Below are 24,763 nucleotides of genomic sequence, written 5' to 3' on the forward strand. Positions count from 1 at the left end.
TTTGAGCACAGCGAGCCACCCCTGGGCTGACACTGCAATGGAGACGTACCCTTAGAGTCCATCTCTCCTGGGATGAAGAAGGCAGCATGGCTGGCCTGGACCATCTGACGTGGGCTCATGAAGCTAAAGCTGAGAGGCTAAAAACTGTGGTGCAGATATTTGTGTTCACACTGAAGCCTGGGTTCAGAAACCCTCACCCCTCGTGGGGTCTCAGAGACAGGGCTCAAGCCCATCTGTCTGCACTGTAATTTTATAGTCTTGCAGCCCAAGCCCCATAACCCTGAGTCAGCTGACCCGGGCTTTGCGACAGGTGCCCTGGGTGTTTTAATCGCAGTGTAGACATAACATTAGGCTACGTCTCCAGTGCAATGAAACACCCACGACTGGCCAGTGTCACGTTAATCAGGGTCATGCGGCTTGGGCTGTAAAGTTGCAGTGTCCGTGTCTCGGCTCAGGCTCAGTCCCCTGCTCCAGGAGCCCAGAAGGTTGGGAGGGGGTTTAGCAAGTGGAAATGGTAAAACCGCAGGGGAGTATTACCCTGGACTCATGGCATTTCTCCATTGGTCTGTCTGCTCTGGGGCGGGGACAATGACACGTCCTGCTGCTTTTGTTATTTCAAAGGGCAGGTTAGGATTTTCATTCTCGGACACGGTGCACAAAACAGGACTCAACCCTTGGCATAAACTAAATGAGCTGCCCACAGATTCTGGCAGCCACAACGAGCATTTGGTGTGAGAGCTCAGACCTGACCCTGTCCCAGAGGGACGGGGTCGTCTGTGAGGGGACTGGACCACTGACCTATCAGCTCCTAACTCCCAAACTTTCAGTAACTCTATCATCAGTGCCTGTGAGCGTAATTTAAACCATAAGAAAAACCACACTAGGCTAGACCGAAGGTCCATCTAGCTCTGAATCTTGTCTTCTGACAGTAGCCAGTACCAGGTGCCCCAAAAGCAACTCAGTAAGGTACCACTGGAACTTGAACCCAGGATGTCCTGTATACAAAACAGTGGTTTTAGCCAGCTAAGCCATGGTGCCTACAGCTGCTGAAGGGATCATGTCTGCACACACCTGACTCTCTGCCAACCTCCATCTGGGCCTGACAAGCTTTGCTGGTGTTTGGATTCAGTAAAGCAGAGGAGCAGGGGAAGTTTTACTCCCAAGGTTCTTTGGACAGGTCTACACTACAAAATTAGATCGGTGTAACTACATTACTCAGGGGTGTAAAAAATTTACCTCCCTAAGCAATGCAGTTATATCAGCCTAACCCCGGTGCAGATAGCGCTGTGCCAACAGGAGGGCTTCTCCCATCAACATAGCTTGGGGAGGGGCTTGGTTAGTGAAGATGAAGAGAATAGGTGGCCCATGGCTCTTGCATTTGGGGAGGCTGGGTGTGAGCGCTGGAAGCTCCCTAGAAGTGGGGGGCCCATTGGTGCCCAGACCATGGCACTGCCCCCCCTTCTCCTCTCTCTGAGGCCTCACCTGTGCTCCCCCCTTGCTCCTGTTTGGCCACTTCCCACCCTCGCTCTTCCTCTTTGGCTGAGGACGGCTGATCCACCTCTCGCTCGCTCCTCTCCTCCCCCAAGGCCTTCCTGCCTCCTGCTCGTGCCTCTCCACCCGCTACCACAAGGTCTGCCCACCAGCCGCCACCGCCACCTCTCTGACCCATCCCTGCAACTCACCCTGCCCACCACCCACACCTCTGTCCCTCTCCCCTGAGACCTGCCCTGCCCACTGCCCCCACCTCCGAGACCTGCTCTGCCCACCGCTCGAAACTCTCTGCCCCTCCCCCGAGACCCACCCTGTCCACGTCTTTCTTCGGTCGTCTGTTGTTATTCCATGAAACATCAAAAATGGAATAAAAAGCTGAGTTTACTCCAGGGTGAGGAAAGAAAGGAGCCACCAACCCCCCGGCATTGCTGCTTTAGTTAAAGTGTTTAGTTAAAACAGCTATTGAATGTCCTCCCTATGCCCCTTGTGTCACCAGAGCACATCCATGCTAGCAGTTCTCGGATGGCAACAGAGAGCAGTGCACTGTGGGTAACTATCCCACTGTGCAACTGGCTGCAGGGTGTTTTGGGAAGGGTTTGCAATGCCTCACGGGCTGGTACAGCATCACATGATGCAGGTTTCTCTATCCCACCGTTCCATGGGCATCTTACTAGATTACCAGCTGCTTTTCAACTGCAGTGTGCATGGCGGGGTAGAGACTGTTTGTATGTGGGGAGAGACAGTGTGTGTGCTGGGGAAGAGTGAGTGTGTTGAGCTAGGTAGGAGCAGATCATTATTATCCCTACTTGAAAGAGGAAGCTGAGGCTGAGAAAGGACAATTGACTTGTCTTAGGTTACACAGCCAGTCAGTGGCAGAGTTGGGAATAGGACCCAAGAGCCCTGATTTTCAAACTAACCATCGGATCTTGAATTTCAGACATTGAATGATCTGAATAAAGTGCTCTCAGATGAGCTCCAGACCAACAGTGCACAGGAATTATTCAGCAAGTATTTGAGGAGAACTGCAATGTTAGAGAGAATCATGAACTGCACAGAGACCATTAATGCAGAGAAGCAGCAAAATTCATCAAACATAGAACTGGTTCTGACTTATTTCCTTGGTCTTAAAAGAGAACAACAAGGATCTGAGTCTCCTCCCTGTCAATAACCCCCTGCTCAGCCAATCAGGGTAGAGACTGAGGACGGGAGGCTGAGGGTTCTCACCAGAGAGCCCAAAGGATGGCCCAGGTCACTGGTGGGGATCACTGCCCGAGCACTAGTTCAGCCCCACATTTTTGGGTGGACCTCCCACAGTGGGAGCTGCAGAGCACTGCCCCGCAACACACGCACACACGCACACACACACACCCCTCCTGGTGTTGGGAGGGGAACAGGAGAAAGGACAAAAGAAGCAAGAAATGAAGAGAAAGGAGGAAGGGATGGATGGAGAAAAAGGGGAAACAAAAAGGACAAACCCTAATGTCCCCAGTGATTCTGAGGGACAAAATCCCAGGTGCGCAATAAACTTCTGCCTCCTTAAGCTCGTGTTTTCCAGCCTAGAATTCAACTGTCACCAGATGGATCAGACTGAACAGGTTTCAAACCTCCAGGAGGCTCTTACCTTCTAAACAGGGACGGCTGTTTTCTAGTAAAATCACTACAAGGGAAGGAGAAAACTCGAAAGAGGTTCCTCCTGGCGCTCACATCCGTGAACCCGAATACTCTCTCAGTCCTCAAAGAGAGACCTGGAGAAGGAGACTTGCTGAAGCAAAGCCACAGGGGTCTCTGAGGTTTCCCTGGCCCCTCGCCCCTGTCCTGCCTGGCTGATGTCAGCATCTCTCTGTGAGGTCACCACCTCCCCACCACCTTGGACCAATAGGCTGAGGTCCTGCAAAAGGCCTTTGTGATGTCACTGCCACACCCCTCCCTTTCTGGGCTAATGTCCTGCCCCTGGCCAGGCACTTTGGAGGTTTGAGCTACTCCCTGTGGATCACCCCACTCAAGGAGCGTTCGTTCTAGGCAGCAAGCTGGCTAGACAGGAAAACATCAGATGCTGCTCTCAATGCTACACTCAGTTTTTCAGAAATTAGTCGACTTTATGCCCAGAAGAGACCATTAGAGCATCTAATCTGACCCCCTGCATATCACAGGCCTCCTGTATGACACAAGAGCTACTTTGGGGGCAAACACATTCCAGAAAGGCATCTAGTCTTCATGAAATGACATCAGGAGATGGAGAATCCATCACTTTCCTTGGTAGCTTGTTCCTGTGGTCAATCATCCTCGCTGTTGAATCTTTGTGCCTTAGTTGTAATATGAATTTGTCTCTTTTCACCTTCCAGACATTGGGTCTTGTTAGGCCTTTCTCTGCTCAATTCAAGGGCCCTTTAATACCCAATCTTTTCTCTCCATTAAGGCACTTCAACACTTCAATGAAGTCACCTTTCAATCTTCTTTTGATAAGCTGGACAGGTTGAGCTCTTTCAATAGCTCACTAGAAGGCATTTTTCTCCAGCCCTCAGGACATTTGGTGGCTCTTTGCTGCCCCAGCTCCATTTTCACAACATCTTTTTCAAATGAGGACACCAAAACTGGAGGCTATTCCAGTATCAGTCTCACTGATGCCATGTCACCTCCTGTGACGTTACTGACATAATCTGTAACTGTATAGATCACCATTGTGACCGCTGTTCTATATTTGCAGACAATATTGTAGAAAGGTTGTCGTGTAAGGGGTCTATGGAGAGGTTCTGATTGGCTGATTATAATGATGCCATCTCTAGATGTGTATCATTTTTGTAGTTGACGTTATAAATATTGGCTCTATTCTGTCCAGATTTCAAACTTGTGCTCTGCTTCCAGGAAACACCCCAGACAAGTTGGTGTCAGTTCTGCCTAGCCTGTTTTATCATCATAGAATCATAGAATCATAGAACCTAAGATCAGAAGGGATCATCATGATCATCTAGTCTGACCTCCCGCAAGATGCAGGCCACAAAAGCTGACCCACCCAGTCCTGAAATAATTCTCTCCCTTGACTCAGCTGTTGAAGTCCCCAAATCCTGATTTAAAGACTTCAAGTAGCAGATAATCCTTCAGCAAGCGACCCCTGCCCCATGCTGCGGAGGAAGGCGAAAAACCTCCAGGGCCACTGCCAATCTACCCTGGAGGAAAATTCCTTCCCGACCCCAAATATGGCGATCAGCTGAACCCCGAGCATGCGGGCAAGACTCTCCAGCCAGACACTCAGGAAAAAGACTTTCAATATCCCAACATTGACCCTCGGTACTAATTACCAGTGGTGGCACGTTATTGACCTATTGACTAAATCACGTTATCCTATCAAACCATTCCCTCCATAAACTTATCCAGCTTAATCTTAAAGCCAGAGAGGTCCTTCGCCCCCACTGTTTCCCTTGGTAGGCTGTTCCAGAATTTCACTCCCCTGATGGTTAGAAACCTTCATCTAATTTCAAGCCTAAACTTCCCGACTGCCAATTTATATACATTTGTTCTCGTGTCCACATTAGTACTGAGCTGAAATAATTCCTCTCCCTCCCTGGTATTTATCCCTCTGATATATTTAAAGAGAGCAATCATATCTCCTCTCAACCTTCTTTTGGTTAAGGAAAACAAACTGAGCTCCTCAAGTCTCCTTTCATACGACAGGCCCTCCATTCCTCGGATCATTCTAGTGGCCCTTCTTTGTACCCGTTCCAGCTTGAATTCATCCTTCTTAAACATGGGAGACCAAAACTGCACACAATACTCCAAATGAGGTCTCACCAATGCCTTGTATAATGGGACTAGCACCTCCTTATCTCTACTAGAAATACCTCGCCTAATGCATCCCAAGACCACAATAGCGTTTTTAACGGCCACATCACATTGCCGACTCATAGTCATCCTGCGATCAACCAGGACTCTGAGGTCCTTCTCCTCTTCCGTTACTTCCAACTGGTGTGTCCCCAGCTTATAACTAAAATTCCTGTTAGTCATCCCTAAATGCATGACCTTACACTTCTCACTATTGAATTTCATGTTATTACTAATACTCCAGTTTACAAGGTCATCCAAATCTCCCTGGACGATATCCCGATCCTTCTCCGAATTTGCAATACCTCCCAACTTCGTGTCATCCGCAAACTTTATCAGCCCACTCCTACTTTTGGTTCCAAGGTCAGTGATAAATAGATTGAATAAGATTAGACCCAAAACCGAACCTTGAGGAACTTCACTGGTAACCTCCCTCCAACCCAACAGATCACCTTTCAATACGACCCACTGCAGTCTCCCCTTTAACCAGTTCCTTATCCATCTCTGGATTTTCATTTCGATCCCCATCTTTTCCAATTTAACCAGTAATTCTTCATGTGGTACCATATCAAACGCCTTACTGAAATCAAGATATATTAGATCCACCGCATTTCCCTTGTCTAAAAAGTCTGTTACTGTCTCAAAGAAGGAGATCAGGTTGGTTTGGCACGATCTACCTTTCGTAAAACCATGTTGTAATTTGTCCCAATCGCCATTGACCTCAAGGTCCGTAACTACTCTCTCCTTTAATATTTTTTCCATGACTTTACATACTACAGATGTTAAACTAACAGGCCTGTAGTTACCCGGGTCACTTTTTTTCCCCTTCTTGAAAATAGGAACTATATTAGCTAATCTCCAGTCAAACGGTACAACCCCCGAGTTTAGAGATTCATTAAAAATTATCGCTAACGGGCTTGCAATTTCACTCGCCAATTCCTTTAATATTCTAGGATGAAGATTATCCGGGCCGCCTGATTTACTACCGTTAAGCTATTCAAGTTTGGCTTCTACCTCGGATACTGTAATTTCCAATCCCGCACCCTCATTCCCATCAGTCACTCTGCCACTATTCCTAAGCCCTTCATTAGCCTCATTAAAGACCGAGGCAAAATATTTGTTTAGATATTGTGCCATGCCTAGCTTATCCTTAATCTCCACCCCGTTTACAGTTTTAAGCTGTCCCACTTCTTCTTTCTTGGTTTTCTTCCTATTTATATGGCTAAAAAACCTTTTACTATTGGTTTTAATTCCCTTCGCAAGGTCCATCTCTACCCGGCTTTTGGCCTTTCTCACTGCATCCCTACACCCTCTGACCTCAATAAGGTAGGTTTCCTTGCTGATCCCTCCCATCTTCCACTCCTTGTACGCTTTCTGTTTTTTCTTAATCACCCCTCTGAGACGCTTTCTCATCCAGCTCGGTCTAAAACTGCTACTTACGAACCGTTTTCCCTTTCTCGGGATACAGGCCTCTGACAGCTCCTGCAACTTCAACCTGAAATAATCCCAGGCGTCTTCCGCCTTTAGATCTCTAAATATGTTAGTCCAATCCACTTCCCTAACTAGTTGCCTTAATTTAGTAAAGTTAGCCCTTTTGAAATCATAAACCTTAGTCTCAGATGCAATTTTGTTTATCCTTCCATTTATTTTGAACCGAATTAGCTCATGATCACTCGAGCCAAGGTTGTCCCCTACAACCATTTCCTCAACAAGGTCCTCACTACTCACCAAAACCAAATCTAAAATGGCATCCCCCCTCGTCGGTTCAGCAACTACTTGATGAAGGAATTCATCAGCTATCACGTCTAGGAAAAGCTGAGCCCTATTATTATTACTAGCATTTGTTCCCCAATCTATATCCGGGAAGTTAAAGTCTCCCATGATCATACAGTTCCTATTAGTATTAACCTCCTTAAAAACATTAAAGAGTTCTCTATCCATATCCAGGCTAGATCCCGGCGGTCGATAGCACACCCCAATCACTATCCCAGGGGAGGCTCTAGTAGTTTTCTTCCCCAATGTGACCATTGCCCAAACAGACTCCGTATTGTCCATTCCATTACTAGTTATTTCGTTACATTTCACCTCATTATTGACATACAATGCTACTCCCCCGCCTTTACCTTTCTTTCGGTCTTTCCTAAACAGCACATACCCTTCCATACCTGTACTCCAGTCATGGCTACCGTTCCACCATGTTTCGGTTATTCCTACGATATCCGGTTTCAATTCTCGGACCAGGAGCTCAAGTTCCTCCATTTTGTTACCTAAGCTTCTCGCATTGGTGAACAAACATCCTAATTTTTGCTGTTTGGCTCCTCTCATCTTTTTTACCCAATTTGTTAGGGACACAGTACCACCAGTATGTCCTATCGGTCTAGTATCCATCTCCCCCCTCTTCCTTATGCCTAACCCCCCCTCTCTGACTATTTTTGTTCTTGTCCTGTTGTCCTCCCTCTCAATGTATAAATTTGGCGTGGAGAGTACCTGGACCTCTCCCAACCATCTCCCCCCAATTTCTAGTTTAAAGCTCTTTTAATCAGTTGAGCCAGCCTCCCTCCTAGAAGTCTATTTCCTTCCCTACTCAGGTGGAGCCCATCCCGTGAGAACAGTTCTCTGTCCCCGAAAGCCTCCCAAAGCCCTCCTTATAGCACCACTCCCTCAGCCAACTATTTATCATCACAATCCTGTCACCCCTTTGACGCCCTTCCCTAGGGACAGGTAGAATCTCACTGAAGATCACCTGAGCCTCAGTTTCCTTGAGTGTCTTACCCAACCTGGCATAGTCTCCCTTGATTCTCTCCAGCGAGAATCTAGCCGTGTCATTCGTTCCCACATGAAGGATGACCAACGGGTTCTTACCTGCTCCTTTTAGGATCGTTTTCAACCTCAGGTCCACATCCCGTATTTTAGCGCCCGGTAGACAGCACACCCTTCTGTTCTCCGGATCGGCCCTGATCACAGGCCTGTCCAACCTTCTCAGTATGGAATCCGCAATCACATAGACCTGCCTTTGCCTGGGGACAGTGCGGTCCGCTATCCTATCCTCCGTCCCCCCGGTTCGAAGCTCCTTCCATTCCTATCATCACTTGTGGTTCCCCTTAAGCCATCCTGCATCCTCCCCGGGCCCAAAGCTGGTGCTGCCTCCATCGACTCCTCCCCTCTTTCTATCGGACTATCTGCTCTTCTCTTTTTCCTCGCCCTCCCACCGTCAGCTACCACCTGCTGTACCACTTCCTCATTCCCCAAACCTTCAAACCTGTTCCTTAGCTCTCTTTCTCCTTCACTGGCTCTCCTTTTCCTCTGCCTGCTTCTCATGGTCACATGCTTCCACCGCCCATATTCCTCGTCTGGCAGTCCCCCCTCACTGGCCTTAGCCCCTGCTTCCCCCTGTACCCCTGGGCATTCCCCTTTTGCCACTGCTTGCCTTTGCTCCATCAGCTGCTCAAACCCCCTTCTAAACTCTACCAGGGTTTCTACCTGCAACTCTAGACCTACGATCTTTTCTTCCAGCAGCTCTATTAGGCGGCACATTAGGGTTTGTCCTTTTTGTTTCACCTTTTCCTCCCTCCCTCCCTCCTTTCTCTTCGTCTCTTGCTTCTTTTGTTCTTTCTCCTGTTCCCCTCCCAACATTAGGAGAGGTAGGTGTGTGTGTGTGTGTGTGTGTGTGTGTGTGTGTGTGTGTGTGGCGGGGGAGGGCTCTGCAGCTCCCAGTGTGGGAGGTCCACCCAAAAAAGTGGGGCTGAACTAATGCTCGGGCAGTGATCCCCACCAGTGACCTGGGCCATCCTTTGGGCTCTCTGGTGAGAACCCTCAGCCTCCCGTCCTCAGTCTCTACCCTGATTGGCTGAGCAGGGGGTTATTGACAGGGAGGAGACTCAGGTCCTTGTTGTTCTCTTTTAAGACCAAGGAAATAAGTCAGAACCAGTTCTATGTTTGATGAATTTTGCTGCTTCTCTGCATTAATGGTCTCTGAGCAGTTCATGATTCTCTCTAACGTTGCAGTTCTCCTCAAATACTTGCTGAATAATTCCTATGCACTGTTGGTCTGGAGCTCATCTGAGAGCACTTTACTCAGGTCATTCAATGTCTGAAATTCAAGATCCGATGGTTAGTTTGAAAATCGGGGCTCTTGGGTCCTATTCCCAACTCTGCCCCTGCCTGGGCGTGTGACCTAAGACAAGTCAATTCTCCTTTCTCAGACTTAGCTTCTCCCTCTTTCGAGTAGGGATAATAATGATCCCAGTGATGAGCTGCCAAATTTTTAACAACGGGTTCCCTCCTCCCTCCAAAATTTTAACAACGGGTTCCCTCCTTTCCCACCCCCCTCCGAGGGGAGGGTCATGCCCCATCCAACCCCTCATGTTCCTTGACACACACACTCCGAGACCCCTGACCCATCCCCCCCTTCCCTGTCCCCTGACTGCCCCTTGCCGCCCCACCCAACCCCTCCTCTCATTCTCAATGGCCCCCCAGAACCCCTACCCCATACAATTACCCCTTCTCTCTGTCCCTGAGTGCCCCCACCACCTCATCCAACCCTGCTCTTTCCTGACTGCTCCCCGGGACCCTTGCCCCCATTCAATCCCCCTGTTCCCTGCCCTCTGACTCCCCCACCCCCAAACTCCCCTGCCCTCTCTCCAACACCCCCTCCCTGCCCCCTTACCGCGCTGACTGGACGTGGCTGGGCCGGGACAGGAGTCGCGCGGCCGGAGCCGGAGGATGCGGCGGGAGCCCAGCGGCCAGAGCCAGGTGGCTGGCCGGGTGGAGCCAGGGAGGGCTGCGGCCAGAGCTGGAGCCGGGCAGCCGGGGCCCGGCCCCCTGGCAAAACAGCAGGGGCGGCTGAAGCCACGGGGCCAGGCCGGGCTGGAGGTGGGGGGCCGTGTCCGGAGCCGAGCATCCCGGTAGGTGGGGGCACGGCAGGGCCGGGGTTGCGGCCGAGCCGGGCGGCCGGGAGGGGTTCAGGGGTCGGGACGCGGGCCATGCCGCAGCCGGTGAGGGTCGGGCAGAGACCCGGGACGGGGTGGGGGGCCGGGCAGGGTCGCGGCCGGGAACGCGGCGCGGCCAGGGAGGGTCGGGCGGGGACCCGGGGACGGGGGGGGCCGGGTGGCCGGGCAGGGTCGCGGCCGGGAACGCGGGGCGGGGGGACGCGGCCAGGGAGGGTCGGGCGGGGACCCGGGGCCGGGGCCGGGGGCCGGGCAGGGTCGCGGCCGGGAGGCGGAACGGGCCGCAGCCAGGACCGGCCGGGCACACGCCCCCCTGCCCCAGTTTCCTACCTCAGCGTTGTCTTCCTGGGCCGGGGAAGCCTGCCTGCTTCTCAGCCCTCCCAGGCTTCCCGCGCGAACAGCTGATTCGCGGGAAGCCGTGGGGGAGGAGAAGCAGGGAGGAGCTTCCTGGCAGGAGGTGGAGGCAGAATTCGCAACGGTTCGCGCGAACCGTTTGCTAAAATTAGACGCTGGACAGAGAACTTTAGCAAGCGGGTTCTCTGTCCGGCGTCTAATTTTAGCAAACGGTTCGTGCGAACCGTTGCGAACCGTCTGCAGCTCACCCCGGAATGATCCGCTCCTACCTACCTCAACACACTCACTGTTCCCCAACACACACACACACTGTCTCTCCCCACACACACACACAGTCTCCACACTGCAGTTGAAAAGCAGCTGGCAATCTAGTAGGATGACCCTGGAACAACGGGAGAGAGAAACCTGCATCACTGAAAGTGCAGCCATGGAGACACCACACACCGGCCTTGCCTAGCTGGCAAGAATCAAACCTCCACAGAAACACCCGGTGGCTTCTAACCCAGCTCCCTAAGGCCTCAGCTGTAGAGAAATCTCTGTATTAACTACCTCTATAAATCTTTATGACGTTGCATTGTGTTATTTTGTATTAAATATCTTTCTGTATTAAGTATCTTTATGACATTGCATCTTGCATGATGTGACTTGGCATTGGGCCTCTCTATTTTCATACAACGTTGTATTAGATCCCTATATAGAAAATTGGTAGAAAACTTTGTATCAAATGCTATAGCCCCTAAGGATAGTATAGTTACAGTAAAAGAAACACGTGCCTGTTTGCTAGAAGTAGAATAAGATCTTCCCCCCACTCTGTACCCAATTGCCCTCTTGACTGAATGAGGTGTGAATGAGTGAGGCTTGGAAGACCCCCACCTCCAGACAGCGACAACAGTTGCAGAGGGAATGGGAGCCAGAGCAAAGGACAATACAACTTGTCAAGTGGGCCCCACAAAGAAGCGCAGACATATTGACGGCCTCAGGGATTAGAAGCCAGCACCTGCTTTAGAAAACACCCTCTGTGAGCAGCACTGGGACAACACCCAGAGAAAAGCAGCACAAAGACCAACGGACACAGACCAACGGACACAGACCCAGATTTTGAATCTGGTCTGGATTTGCATAAGAGGGAAGCTGCTATAAACATGAGGTGTCTTGCAGGAGGACCCCGGGTCTCGTCTTGTCACCATCGGAGCATCGATCCGGATCGGCAGAAGCCCGGCTCCACCCTCCCCCATCTAACTCACCTGCCCAGTGCAGTTAAGGGGAGCAACTAGTTGGTAACAGCAGCAAGACGGAGTGTGTGTGTGTGTCTGTGAATGCATGACTGTGATATATATCTCATATGCATATCATAGAGTATTAATTGATACCTGTATTACTAATAAATGTGGTGTTTTGCCTTAATCCCCCTGAAAAGATCCTGTATAGTACTTTGAGTACAACGTTTTGGTGGAGAATTGCGAAAGGGGGAAAGGTACCACGAGCATTTATTAAGTAAAGAAACAAACTTTGATATTGAGTATTGAAAAGTTGATCGATCATTAAGGTGTGCACAGCCCCGGTGGTAGGAGGCCGGGTATAGAGAGGAGGAGAAGTAGCTTTCTCGCTCCCCCGGTCGGTAGAGTGCCGGCAGTAGAAAAGAAGGGAGAAGAATTAAATTTCTTGCTCCAGGCGAAGAGGATAAGCATTGCTGTTTTAGTCCCAATAAGCGGTTGGGTATACTACGAGGTATTAATAAAGAGGATAAGCATCGCTGTTGTAATCCCAATAGGAGGTTGGGTATACTAGGAAATGTTTAAAGGGAAGCAGTCTTTTAAGAAGGCTCCTAGAGAGGGGACTGAAAAATTGGCGTTTGTAAAAGATGTTCCCCCTTTTGAACAAATTTTGCAAAAATTTGGACACAGCCCTTGGTCTGATCAAGTGTTAGCTGATGTCCATACGATTTCGGACCTAGAGGATAGATTGGCCCAATATATCCTCATATGTAAACCCCCAAATGCAGCAGACAGAGATGCTGCAGGGATCTGGCTGCTGTAGGAGGCTTGTAATGACAGCTACCTCCGCCTAGCAGCCTGTAAAGAGGAGAAAATATCTCTAAAAGAAAAACTATCCCAACTGGAAAAAGGGGTAGAAAATTGAAAAGTAATGGCACATTGGGAAAAAGAGGCTTGGGACCCCCGGGAAACATGGGAAGAAAATATGTGAAACAACCATTGTAAGCTGCTCTTTTAGGAATTAGGGGTTATAGTGCTTAATATTTATGTTTGGTTTTTGTTGTTGTTTTTTTTGTTGTGGTTGGTTGTTCACAACTGTTGGGAAAATGTCAACACAAAACAAAAAACTGCATCAAGATTTACAAGCCTCTGCTGCAAAAGCAGAGAAATAAAAATGTATGTAGTACCCAAACCCAGTTAAGTGCCCTTAAGGTTGGGTACAGAGAGTTAAAACAGCACTCTCACATCTTACAGCAGCAGTAACATCAAAATTAAAAGCATTTGAGACCCCAAAAGGGGCAGGTTTTTGGGACCCCTCTGGAGAGTGGGAAGGGGAATATTTGGGTAGATTCCTCCTCCCAGGGCCAGAATGCCATGGCAAAGTGGCTGGGAATTTTAAAATGAATTTTTTTTTGCACCACTTAATTAGCATTTGTGCAGCCCCAAGTACCAAACACACAGTGGCAGAGACTAAGCAGGGTCTGCCATGTGGAAGCACTGTGCTAATTTATGTCTAAGCTTCTGTCTTTCAGGCTCTTCAACCAGAACATCAGAAGAGCTGGTACCAGCTGAAAAGTTATAAAATACCATGGTTATAGTGTCGCGACAAAGTCTGTGTTCAGTGTTCTGTGTTGCATGTTCTCTCTGTTTCATATTCTGTGTCTGTCTCTAGTGGTGTCCTGTGCTAGCATTGGGTCCAGGAAAAAAAAATATATATATATATATATACTATACTAGACACAGCAAATGTCTTATCCTCTCTCTACTTCCCCCATGTCCATCCAACTTATCAATCACCAGTTGTGTCCAAAAGACTTTGGTCCCCAGTGCACCAGGTTTATTTTTTGTTAGGTTCTCTAATAGTCATTTTGTTGTTCATTTTTGTTATTAATACATTTGTATTGTTAGTTGCATTTGCTTGTATTGTTAATTCCACATTTTCCTCTGTGCTCTCTGGTTCTGCTTCCCCAAGTCCTTGGGCCCCCATAACCTGTAAAACCTTGGCCCATAATTGTAGGGCCCCATCTTTCAGGTCCCCAAAAACCTCTTAAGTCTTAAGGAAGTCCTGACCTCAGGAACTTTTATTGTGTGATGGCTATTGCAGCATCAAACTTGGGCCTCATCTTATGTTGTATTGTACTCCCAATTATAACTATAATTGTTTGGATGTGTGTTTAGGTTCTATCTGGTGTTTAGTCAGTTGTAATGGTTTTAGTTATATTCACCTGGTTATAATTGTTTGGTTTGTTTACAACAGATCACCTGTGCCCTACCATAACAAACAAATTAGTGAACTAACAAAATCCACTCGAGAGAAAATCCAAACCAGAAGTTTGGCTATCCTCCATGAGGGAGGAGAAATACTCAGGGAGGCTGAACAGGCAAAACAGTTAAGTATCCACCACTGGTACGTTGTGTTTAAAGGTTGGTCACCCACCAGGCCAGCAGTCCTAAATATAATTTTCCATCCCATCATTGTTCTATTAGTAACCCTAACGGTTCTGTTAGTTCTAATGCTCTGCAGGTGCTGCTGGATAAAACAGACGTATTCCAAATTAAAACCACATTCTGAAATCATGACCCAATACAGAGCTTTGAAACAGAGATTTTACATGGTGACCACTCAAGAATTGTTCTTGAGAGGTCAAAAGGGGGACAATGTAGAGAAATCTCTGTATTAACTATCTCTATAAATCTTTATGACGTTGCATTGTGTTATTTTGTATTAAGTATCTTTATGACATGGTATCTTGCATGATGTTATTTTGTATTTCATATGACTTGGCATTGGGCCTCTCTATTTTACTTGGCATTGGGCCTCTCTGTTTTCATACAACTTTGTATTAGATCCCTATATAGAAAATTGGTAGAAAACTTTGTATCTAATGTTATAGCCCCTAAGGATAGTATAGTTACAGTAAAAGAAACACGTGCCTGTTTGCTAGAAGTAGAATAAGCTCTTCCCCCCACTCTGTAATCAATTGCCCTCTTGACTGAATGAGGTGTGACTGAGTGAGGCTTGGAAGACACCCACCTCCAGACAGCGACAACAGTTGCAGAGGGAATGGGAGCCAGAGCAAAGGACAATACAACTTGTCAAGTGGGCCCCACAAAGAAGGGCAGACATATTGACGGCCTCAGGGGTTAGAAGCCAGCACCTTCTTTAGAAAACACCCTCTGTGAGCAGCACTGGGACAACACCCAGAAAAAAGCAGCACAAAGACCAATGAACACAGACCAATGGACACAGACCCAGATTTTGAATCTGGTCTAGATTTGCATAAGAGGGAAGCTGCTATAAATGTGAGGTGTCTTGCAGGAGGACTCCGGGTCTCGTCTTGTCACCATCGGAGCATCAATCCGGATCGGCAGAAGCCCGGCTCCACCCCTCCCCCATCTAACTCACCTGGCCAGTGCAGTTAAGGGGAGCAACTAGTTGGTAACAACAGCAAGACGGAGTGTGTTTGTGTCTGTGTCTGTGTGTGTGTGTGTGTGTGAATGCATGACTGTGAGATATATCTCATATGCATATCATAGAGTATTAATTGATACCTGTATTACTAATAAATGTGGCGTTTTGCCTTAATCCCCCTGAACAGATCCTCTTTGGTACTTTGAGTACAACATCTTCATGTCAGCGGCACTGCTATGGGTACCTGCATGGCCCCACAATATGCCAACATTTTTATGGCCAACTTAGAACAACGCTTCCTCAGCTCTCGTCTCCTAACGCCCCTACTCTACTTGCGCTACGCTGCTGACATCTTCATCATCTGGACCCATGGAAAAGAAGGCCTTGAGGAATTCCACCATGATTTCAACAATTTCCATCCCACCATCAACCTCAGCCTGGCTCAGTCCACACAAGCGGTCCATTTCCTAGACACGACTGTGCTAATAAGCGATGGTCACATAAACACCACCCTATACCGGAAACCCACTGAACGCTATACTTACCTACATGCCTCCATGCTTCCATCCCGGACACACCACACAATCCATTGTCTACAGCCAAGCTCTAAGATAAAACCGCATTTGCTCCAATCCCTCAGACAGAGACAGACACCTACAGGATCTCTATCAAACATTCTTAAAACTACACTACCCACCTGCTGAAGTGAAGAAGCAGATTGACAGAGCCAGAAGAGTACCCAGAAGTCACCTACTCCAGGACAGGCCCAACACAGGAAATAACAGAACGCCACTAGCCATCACCTACAGCCCCCAACTAAAACCTCTCCAGCACATCATCAAAGATCTACAACCTATCCTGAAAGATGATCCCTCACTCTCACAGATCTAGGGGGACAGACCTGTCCTCACTTACAAACAGCCCCCCCAACCTGAAACAAATACTCACCAGCAACCACACAACAGAAACTCTAACCCAGGAACCTATCCTTGCAACAAACCCCGATGCCAACTCTGTCCACATATCTATTCAAGTGACACCGTCATGGGCTCATACACCTGCACATCTACCAATGTGATATATGCCATCATGTGCCAGCAATGCCCCTCTGCCATATACATTGGCCAAACTGGACAGTCTCTACACAAAAGAATTAATGGACACAAATCTGACATCAGGAATCATAACACTCAAAAACCAGTAGGAGAACACTTCAACCTCTCTGGTCACTCAATAACAGACCTGAGAGTGGCAATTTGCAACAGAAAAGCTTCAAAAACAGACTCCAATGAGAAACTGCTGAACTTGAATTAATATGCAAACTAGATACCATTAATTTAGGCTTAAATAGAGAATGGGAATGGCTGAGTCATTACACACATTGAATCTATTTCCCCCATGTTAAGTATCCTCACACCTTCTTGTCAAACTGTCTTAAATGGGCCATCTTGATTATCACTACAAGAGCTTATTTTTTTCCCTCCTGCTGACAACAGTTCATCTTAATTAATTAGCCTCTTAGAGTTGGTTGGACAACTCCCACCTTTTCATGTTCTCTGTATGTGTATATATCTCCTCACTGTAAGTTCCATTCTATGCAGCCGATGAAGTGGGCTCCCGAAAGCTTCTGCTCAAATACATTTGTTAGTCTCTAAGGTGCCACAAGTCCTCCTGTTCTTTTTGCGCATACAGACTAACACGGCTGCTGCATGCCAATTTAGTGACTGTTTGGAAATTTGAATTGAAATTGAAACATTAATACCCACTTTAAAAGCAGATACAGTGTGTGATAAAATACGTGTATCTGAAAGTAGAATAGATTTGAAAAGTGTGAACATAGACTAGCTTCCTTATACAGCTGTTGTGTTTTATGACAATGTCAGTGCATTCATTTCGGTGATGTTGGCCAACCTAATAATTTCAAATGATGATTTGTAAGCAAAGTCTAAATGAGCTCTCCCTGACAGCTAGTGATGGGCTGGGGAAAGGCTTCAGGACCAGATTGTATTTACATTCACACCTAATCTACCTAGGGATCCAGCAACCAGAGCTGTGTTGCCCAAGTGATAGATTTTGGCTGGGGTTGGGTTACAAACCACTTGAATGTGGGGTGGGGGGGATGAAATGTTGTTCTTATTGTATGAGTAAAGGGCAGTAGAACTGAACTTAGCCTGTGCTGACTGAGGGCATCGAGAGAGGGCGGGGACCTGATCCTCTCCTCTGTTTAAAGACAGGGCTGATTAGACTCCATTTTTATTCTGTTAAGTGACCACTGCAGCTGAAATCACTGATAATCAGGTCTAAGTGCTTAGTCCTGCTGTGGGGACAGCGTTTCTGTGGAAGAGATGGCCCAGACTGCACTAACAGTGAGGTTCCCCCACTGAGAGCTCAGCTGAAATCACTGAGAGCTGGTGCAACCTCAAGAGACCAACTCGCAGAGGTCGCAGTGGCAGGTGGCAGCAGAAGGTGACTGCGCAGAGCCATTGGCAACAGAGCGATGCAGTGAACGGTGGCACAATGAACAACAGTGAGCAGCTGGAGGAATGAGCAAGGTGCCATCTTGTCCCCCACCTGGAAGGTGTACTCACGTGAAAGCACCTCTGAACTCTGAGTCTCCACTGACCAAGGACAACACCGGTGAGTGGGGTGCGGTGGAGGGAAAAGCGAGGGGCACGTTAAATAAACATTTGTTGGACTATATTTTAGTGACTTTGCTCCAGAATGCTGGATTTGTGCCTGGGAATGGAAACTTATATAAATATGTTTCCTGGTAGGCCAAGATTTTTAAAATGCAGTATTTGCCAAGGTTGTTCGCTCACATTGTTGCTATCTTGAGAGGTCATTATGCTGGTGAGTTTCTTTACTAAGCATTTTTACTATAATTAATTTTTACATAAGAATGGTCAGACTGGGTCAGACCCATGGTCCATCTAGCCCAGTATCCTGTCTTCCGACAGTGGTCAAGGCCAGGTGCTTCAGAGGGAATGAACAGAACAGGGAATCATCAGGTGATCCATCCCCTGTTGCCCATTCCCAGCTTCTGGCAAACAGGCTAGAGACACCATCCCTGCCCATCCTGGCTAACAGCCACTGATGGACCTGTCCTCCAGGGATGTATCTAGTTCTTTTTTAAATCCTGTTATAGTTTTGGTCTTCACAGCATCCCCTGGCAAAGAGTTCCACAGGTTGACTTTATGTTGTGTAAAGAAGTACTTCCTTTTTAAAAACAAAACAAAACTCTACTGTCTATTAATTCCATTGGGTGACTGCTAGTTCTTGTGTTATGTGAAGGATTAAATAACATTTCCTTATTCACTTTCTCCACGCCAGACAAGATTTTATAGACCTCTCTCATATCCCGCCTTAGCCATCTCTTTTCTAAGCTGAAAATTCCCTGTCTCCTCCTGTTTCATACCCCTCATCATTTTAGTTGCCCATCTCTGTGCCTTTTCCAGATCATTTATGCGGGTCCTTAATGGGCCATCAGGCAGGCTGGGCGGAGCTAACACCAGCTTGTCTGGGGTGTCACCCAGAAGCAGAGCACACAGTTGAAATACAGACAGTATAGAGCCAATACTCATAACTTCAACTACAAAATGATACATACATATAGACCCCATAATTATAACCAGCAACCCAGAGCCTGGTCTTGGACACATTATATGACCCCCTTTACCTAAGATTTGGTGCCACTACAGGACCTTGGTTGCAAATCATGTTCTATATGGTCCCAGTTTATATCAATAACGTCACAGAGGAGCATTGGCAGAGTTTGCAGGAGACCAGGGCTGGGGTAGCTGGGGCTGCAGGTAGGGATTGAGGGGCATCGGCAGAGCTGGGGAAGCCCACTGGGGCTGCGGGTCAGGAGTGAGGGGCACCGGCAGAGCTGGGGGGAGCCCAGGGGGCTGCGGGTCGGGAGTGAGGGGCACCAGCAGAGCTGGGCTGGCGCACAGGGCTGGGCTGGCAGGGGCTGTGGGTCGGGAGTGAGGGGCACCGGCAGAGCTGGGGGAAGCCCAGGGGGCTGCGGGTCGGGAGTGAGGGGTACCAACAGAGCTGGGGGGAGACCACGGGGGCTATGGGTTTGGAGTGAGGGGCACCGGCACAGCTGGGTTGGGGGCAGGGCTTGGCTGGCAGATGGCTGTGGTTCGGGAGTGAGGGGCACTGGCGGAGATGGGGAGATCCCAGGGGGCTGCGGGTTGGGAGTGAGGGGCACCGCCACAGCTGGGGTGGGGGCTGGGGTGGGCGGGGAGGGGGCTGGGGGTCGGGTGTGTGGGGCACTGGCCGCGCTGGGGGAAGCACATGGGGCTGCGGGTCGGGAGTGAGGGGCACCGGCAGAGCTGGGGGGAGCCCAGGGGCTGCGGGTCGGGAGTGAGGGGCACCGGCAGAGCTGGGGGAAGCACATGGGGCTGCGGGTCGGGAGTGAGGGGCACCGGCAGAGCTGGGGGGAGCCCAGGGGCTGCGGGTCGGGAGTGAGGGGCACTGGCAGAGCTGGGGGAAGCACATGGGGCTGTGGGTCGGGAGTGAGGGGCACCGGCAGAGCTGGGGGAGCCCAGGGGCTGCGGGTCGGGAGTGAGGGGCACCGGCAGAGCTGGGGGATTCCCATGGGGCTGCGGGTCGGGAGTGAGGGGCACTGGCAGAGCTGGGGGAAGCACATGGGGCTGCGGGTCGGGAGTGAGGGGCACCGGCAGAGCTGGGGGGAGCCCAGGGGCTGCGGGTCGGGAGTGAGGGGCACCGGCAGAGCTGGGGGAAGCACATGGGGCTGCGGGTCGGGAGTGAGGGGCACCGGCAGAGCTGGTGGAAGCCCTTGGCGCTGCGGGGCGCGAGTGAGGGGCACCGCAGAGCTGGGGAAGCACTTGGGGCTGCGGGTCGGGAGTGAGGGGCACTGGCAGAGCTGGGGGAAGCACATGGGGCTGTGGGTCGGGAGTGAGGGGCACTGGCAGAGCTGGGGGAAGCACATGGGGCTGCGGGTCGGGAGTGAGGGGCACCGGCAGAGCTGGGGGGACCCTGGGGGGCTGCGGGTCGGGAGTGAGGGGCACCGGCAGAGCTGGGGGAAGCACATGGGGCTGCGGGTCGGGAGTGAGGGGCACCGGCAGAGCAGGGGGGACCCCGGGGGGCTGCGGGTCGGGAGTGAGGGGCACCGGCAGAGCTCGGGGGATCCCAGGGGGCTGCGGGTCAGGAGTGAGGGGCACTGCGAGAGCTGGTAGATCACCTACCCTAGTCCTCCCATCTGTGTGCGGCAGGGAAGGCATGTGCCGAGGGAGGGGAGGGAGCTGTGGGGAAGGAGAACACCCCCCTACTGAGCTCCCCCCACCCAGACACCCCCCCGCTGAGCTCCCCACACCTAGACACCCCCCTACTGAGCTCCCCCCACCCAGACACCCCCCTGCGCTGAGCTCCCCACACCCAGACACCCCTCTGCAGAGTCCCACTGTCCCATCAGTCCCCCCCAATGAGCCCCTGTGTGTCCAGATCCCCGGCTGAGCCACCGGCTCCCCGACTGCTCCACCCCAAACCCTCTTACCCCCTCCTGGATCCCCACTGTGTCAGGGTCGAGTCCCTGTCCTGGGAAGGGAGGGTGGGGGCTGCAGGGGGATCTCCCACCTCCATGCGGCCAGCGGCCTGCGCCCCCCACGGCCCGGCTGGAGCCTCCACGTTCATGTATTGACAAATAACAGTTGCAGAAATTCACAATCGCGCCCGGAGCTTGTCATGCTGGGGGCTGGGTTCCTCAGGGAGTTGGGGGCTGGGCAGTTGGGGGCTGGGGCGGGGTTTTGGCAGAGCTCCCAGGCAGCGCAGTGTGCGGGTGGTGGCTACGGGGTTATGACCAGTGCCCTGGTGTGGGGCTGCACGGACCGGGCTGTGCCCCATGTCCACCTGCTCTGGGATCAACCATCCCTCATGCCCCATTCCCACCAATACGTTTGGCGCCGGGCCCACAAAGGGTTAATCCGGCCCCGTCCGCGCCCCCTTGTGCTGGGCGCTGCACGGCCAGCGGGATGCACGTGGCGATAGATGAGCGTGTGAGGGAGATGGACGGGGGGCAGAAGGGGGGTTGAGGGGTGGCCAGACGGCGGGGACGCAGGCACTGGTGTAACGACGGGGCCAGGCGCTGCGAGCGACAGGGGCCGAGGCTGACGGGGGCCAAAGATGATGGGGCCAGCGGCCAGGCGCGGATCCCGTCACACTTCCCGCCTGCGACGTCGCTGTCCGTCCCTGCAGCTCTGCACCTGTCTCCGGCAGCGCCGGGCCCCGTCGTTACACCGGTGCCTGCATCCCGGGTGCACCCCTGGGCGGGATCCGCTCCTGGGCACGGCCGAGCTCCCGGCGGCTGAGCCGGCGACGCCCGAGACTGCCCCAGATCTGCCCCTCCCGGGGCGGCAAGGCGGGGTCCTCGTCCCTCCTCGCCGCCAAAGCCCCTGCTCAGCCCAGAGCCCGAGGTCCCCGGCCTGCGCCCTGCCTCCAGCCCCGAATTGCTGGGTCCCAGCCTGGCTGGAGTGGGGGCAAGATCCTAGCGGGGGCCGTTCTCTCTCCCCGGGACATTGTGATTTTCTCCACCGCGGTGAGTGGTGCTTTCTCTGCTTCCCCGCAGCCCCTCCCCAGAGACGGTCGCTGCTTCGCCGAGAAGCTGCTTCCCCTGTGGGGCTCTGCATCCGGGGGGCTCTGCTGCCTGGGGGCCGCTGCTCTGGCTCTGGGCAGGCGCTCGGCGAGGGGAGGGCTGCAACTTTGCGCTTTCTTCAGCAGCAAAGTCAGTACAATCAGCCTTCGCCCCCTTCCTTAACGTGCCGTGCAACCCCCCGGCACACGCCCGCGCCCGGCGATTATGGGGGGTGGGTGTTAAGGTGCAGCGCCCCCTGCTGGCCAGGTGGGGCAGTGCGAGGGGAATATCGCTCCTGGGGGGCACTGCCCCCTGCTGGCCAGGTGGGGCAGAGCCCTATGTGTGTCCCCCCCCCACTGAGCTAGTGACCCCTGCTGGCCAGGTGCGGCAATGCCTGGCACGTATCCCCCCCCCTAGCGTTGCTGCAGCGCCCCCTGCTGGCCACGGAGGGCAGCTGCCCATGGGACCCCACCCCCACCATTGCGACCGGGAGCGCTGGTGGGTGGGTGAGGCAGGGCCCTGTATGTGCATCAGCCCCTGGGGTGGTGCCCTCCGCGTCTCCCACTCTCACCCGGGTGACTCGTGCTGCCCGGGGGGGGGGGCACTGCCCTGTGGATATTGACTCCCCCCAGCCCCTGCACTGGGCCAGTGGCCACTGGTAGCCGGAGGAGTCGGTGCCCGAGGGGTGTTCTTCCCCTCCCCCATGGCAGCTGGGTGCTTGGGGGTCAGGCACCCAGCTGCCCCATTGCAGCAGGGAGCCCAGTTCCCGGGGTGCATCACTCCTCTGCCAGGGACGGGCACCGGTGGCCAGGTGGGGCAGTGCCCTGTGTGTGGGCCCCGCCCCCCTCTGGAGCCAGGTAGGGCAGAAACTGATCCCTGGAGCCCCGTGGGGCAATACCCTCTGTCTGTCCCCCAGCTGGGGCAGCGACCCCTGCTGGCCAGGTGGGGCAGTGACCTGCCTCTGTGTGTCCCCCAGCTGGGGCAGCGACCCCTGCTGGCCAGGTGGGGCAGTGACCTGCCTCTATGTGTCCCCCAGCTGGGGCAGCGACCCCTGCTGGCCAGGTGGGGCAGTGACCTGCCTCTGTGTGTCCCCCAGCTGGGGCAGCGACCCCTGCTGGCCAGGTGGGGCAGTGCCCTCCCTGGGGTGGCCTGGCCTGGCAGTGCCCTATTGGTATCTTCCCCCCGCACACACACACCCCATTGTGGTAGTGGCGACATCAGGCAGTGAGTGGCCTGTTTATCATTCCCTGCCACCACCACCGTTCCTGCAGTGACCCCCGGTGGCCAAGTGCAGCAGGGCCCTGCATGTATCCCCCCCCCAACCACTGCTGCAGTGACCCCAGGGCCCTGCATGTATCCCCCCCCCCGCCCCACCACTGCTGCAGTGACCCCAGTGGTTGGGGGGATACATGCAGGGCCCTGGGGTCACTGCAGTGACGGTTGGGGGATACATGGGGAGCACTGCCTCCATCTCCCCTCAGCCACGGTGGGTCCTGTGGCATCATGGGAGTGGTCGTGTCCGCTGTCTCCATCTCCCACCAGCCACAGCGGGCCCCGTGGCATCATGGGAGTGGTCATGTCCGCTGCCTCCATTTCCTGACAGCCGCTGCCAGGCCCGGCATTTCCCATTTCCGGTGCGAGTCCGGAAGCAGACGTTGCCGTGAGGCGGTGCCGGGAAGGGTGGGGCTGGTGACTGGAGAAAGCAGGAGGAGCAGTTGGGTCTGTGCTACAGCGGGGAGGAGCCGCCCTGGCTGCGAAAGGGCCCTGCCATTGGGGGAGATGTCGTCTCCCTGCCCTGCCACACTCTGCACCAGCCCCTGCCTGGCATGGGAGGAGCAGGCTCCAGCCTGCAGGGCTGCAGCAGGGGACCCCACAGCCCAGTGCCTGTCAGGCACCTGCGTTCTCCATGCCCCTAGTCCCTGTGACACCCCATAGAACAGGAGGTCATTTAACTTCTGCTCATTGTTCCCAGTGGGACTCTAATAGAGCGCGTACCGGAGCAGCTGAACTTCCCCTCACTGTTCCTGGGGGACACTAATAGAGAGCGTACCGTGGCAGATTAACTTCCGCTGTGTCCTGTTTAGAGACGCACAATCTAAACCCTCCGCTGTAGTGACCCCAGGGCCCAGTGCCTGCATGTATCCCCACAACCATCCGCTCACTGTTCCCAGTGGGACTCTTAATAGAGCGTTTACCAGATTCACATAACTTCCGCTCACTGTTTCCGGTAGGAGTCTGATAGAGCGCGTACTGGAGCAGCTAAACTTCCGCTCACTGTTCCCGGTGGGACCTTAATTGAGCGCGTACCATGGCAGCTGAACTTCCGCTCAGTTTCCCCAGTGGGACTCTAATAGAGAACGTACCGGAGTATCCTAACTTCCGCTCAGTTTTCGGTGGGAGTCTATTACAGATCGTACCGGAGCAGCTGAACTTCCGCTCACTGTTCCTGGTGGGACTCTAATAGCGAACGTACTGGGGCAGATTAACTTCCGCTCAGTGTCCCGTTTAGAGAGGCACAGTCTAAACTCTCCGCTGTACCGGGCTGGGCGGCCAGGGGGGTGACGCAGGTTTTCTCACCCCGCTGGATATTGCAGCCTCTAGTGCAGAGGTTTGTTCCTTAGACGTGGGTCAATCTTCTGTGGGGTTGGGGCCCCTGCACCCCTAAATCTGTGCCCTCCCCCACACTCCTAGCCCCTGCACCCCCACGCACCTGTACCTCTGTGCCCCCTCCTGCACCCCATCCCTGCACCCTGCTCCTGTGCGTCTAACCTCTGCACCCCCTCCTGCACCCCTAAACCTGTGACCTCCCCCACACCCCTAGCGCCTGCACCCCTAACTCTGCACCTGGAACCTCTGTGCCCCCTCTTGCACCCCTAACTTATGCACCCGCTAACCCTGTGCCCCTCCTCCTGTACCCCCATCCTGCCCCCCTTAT

The 24,763-nt window shown here is 52.4% G+C and overlaps 1 protein-coding gene across 1 annotated transcript in view; it reads right to left on the bottom strand.

Moving 5' to 3' along the window:
• The window catches only part of LOC120381809 (zinc finger protein 850-like), a 288,805-nt gene that overhangs the window by 215,501 nt on the left and 48,541 nt on the right, over positions 1-24,763 (bottom strand). The window lies entirely within an intron of this gene.

The sequence above is a fragment of the Mauremys reevesii genome, linkage group 14, assembly GCF_016161935.1.
Source record: "Mauremys reevesii isolate NIE-2019 linkage group 14, ASM1616193v1, whole genome shotgun sequence".
Classification (NCBI taxonomy): Eukaryota; Metazoa; Chordata; order Testudines; family Geoemydidae; genus Mauremys; species Mauremys reevesii.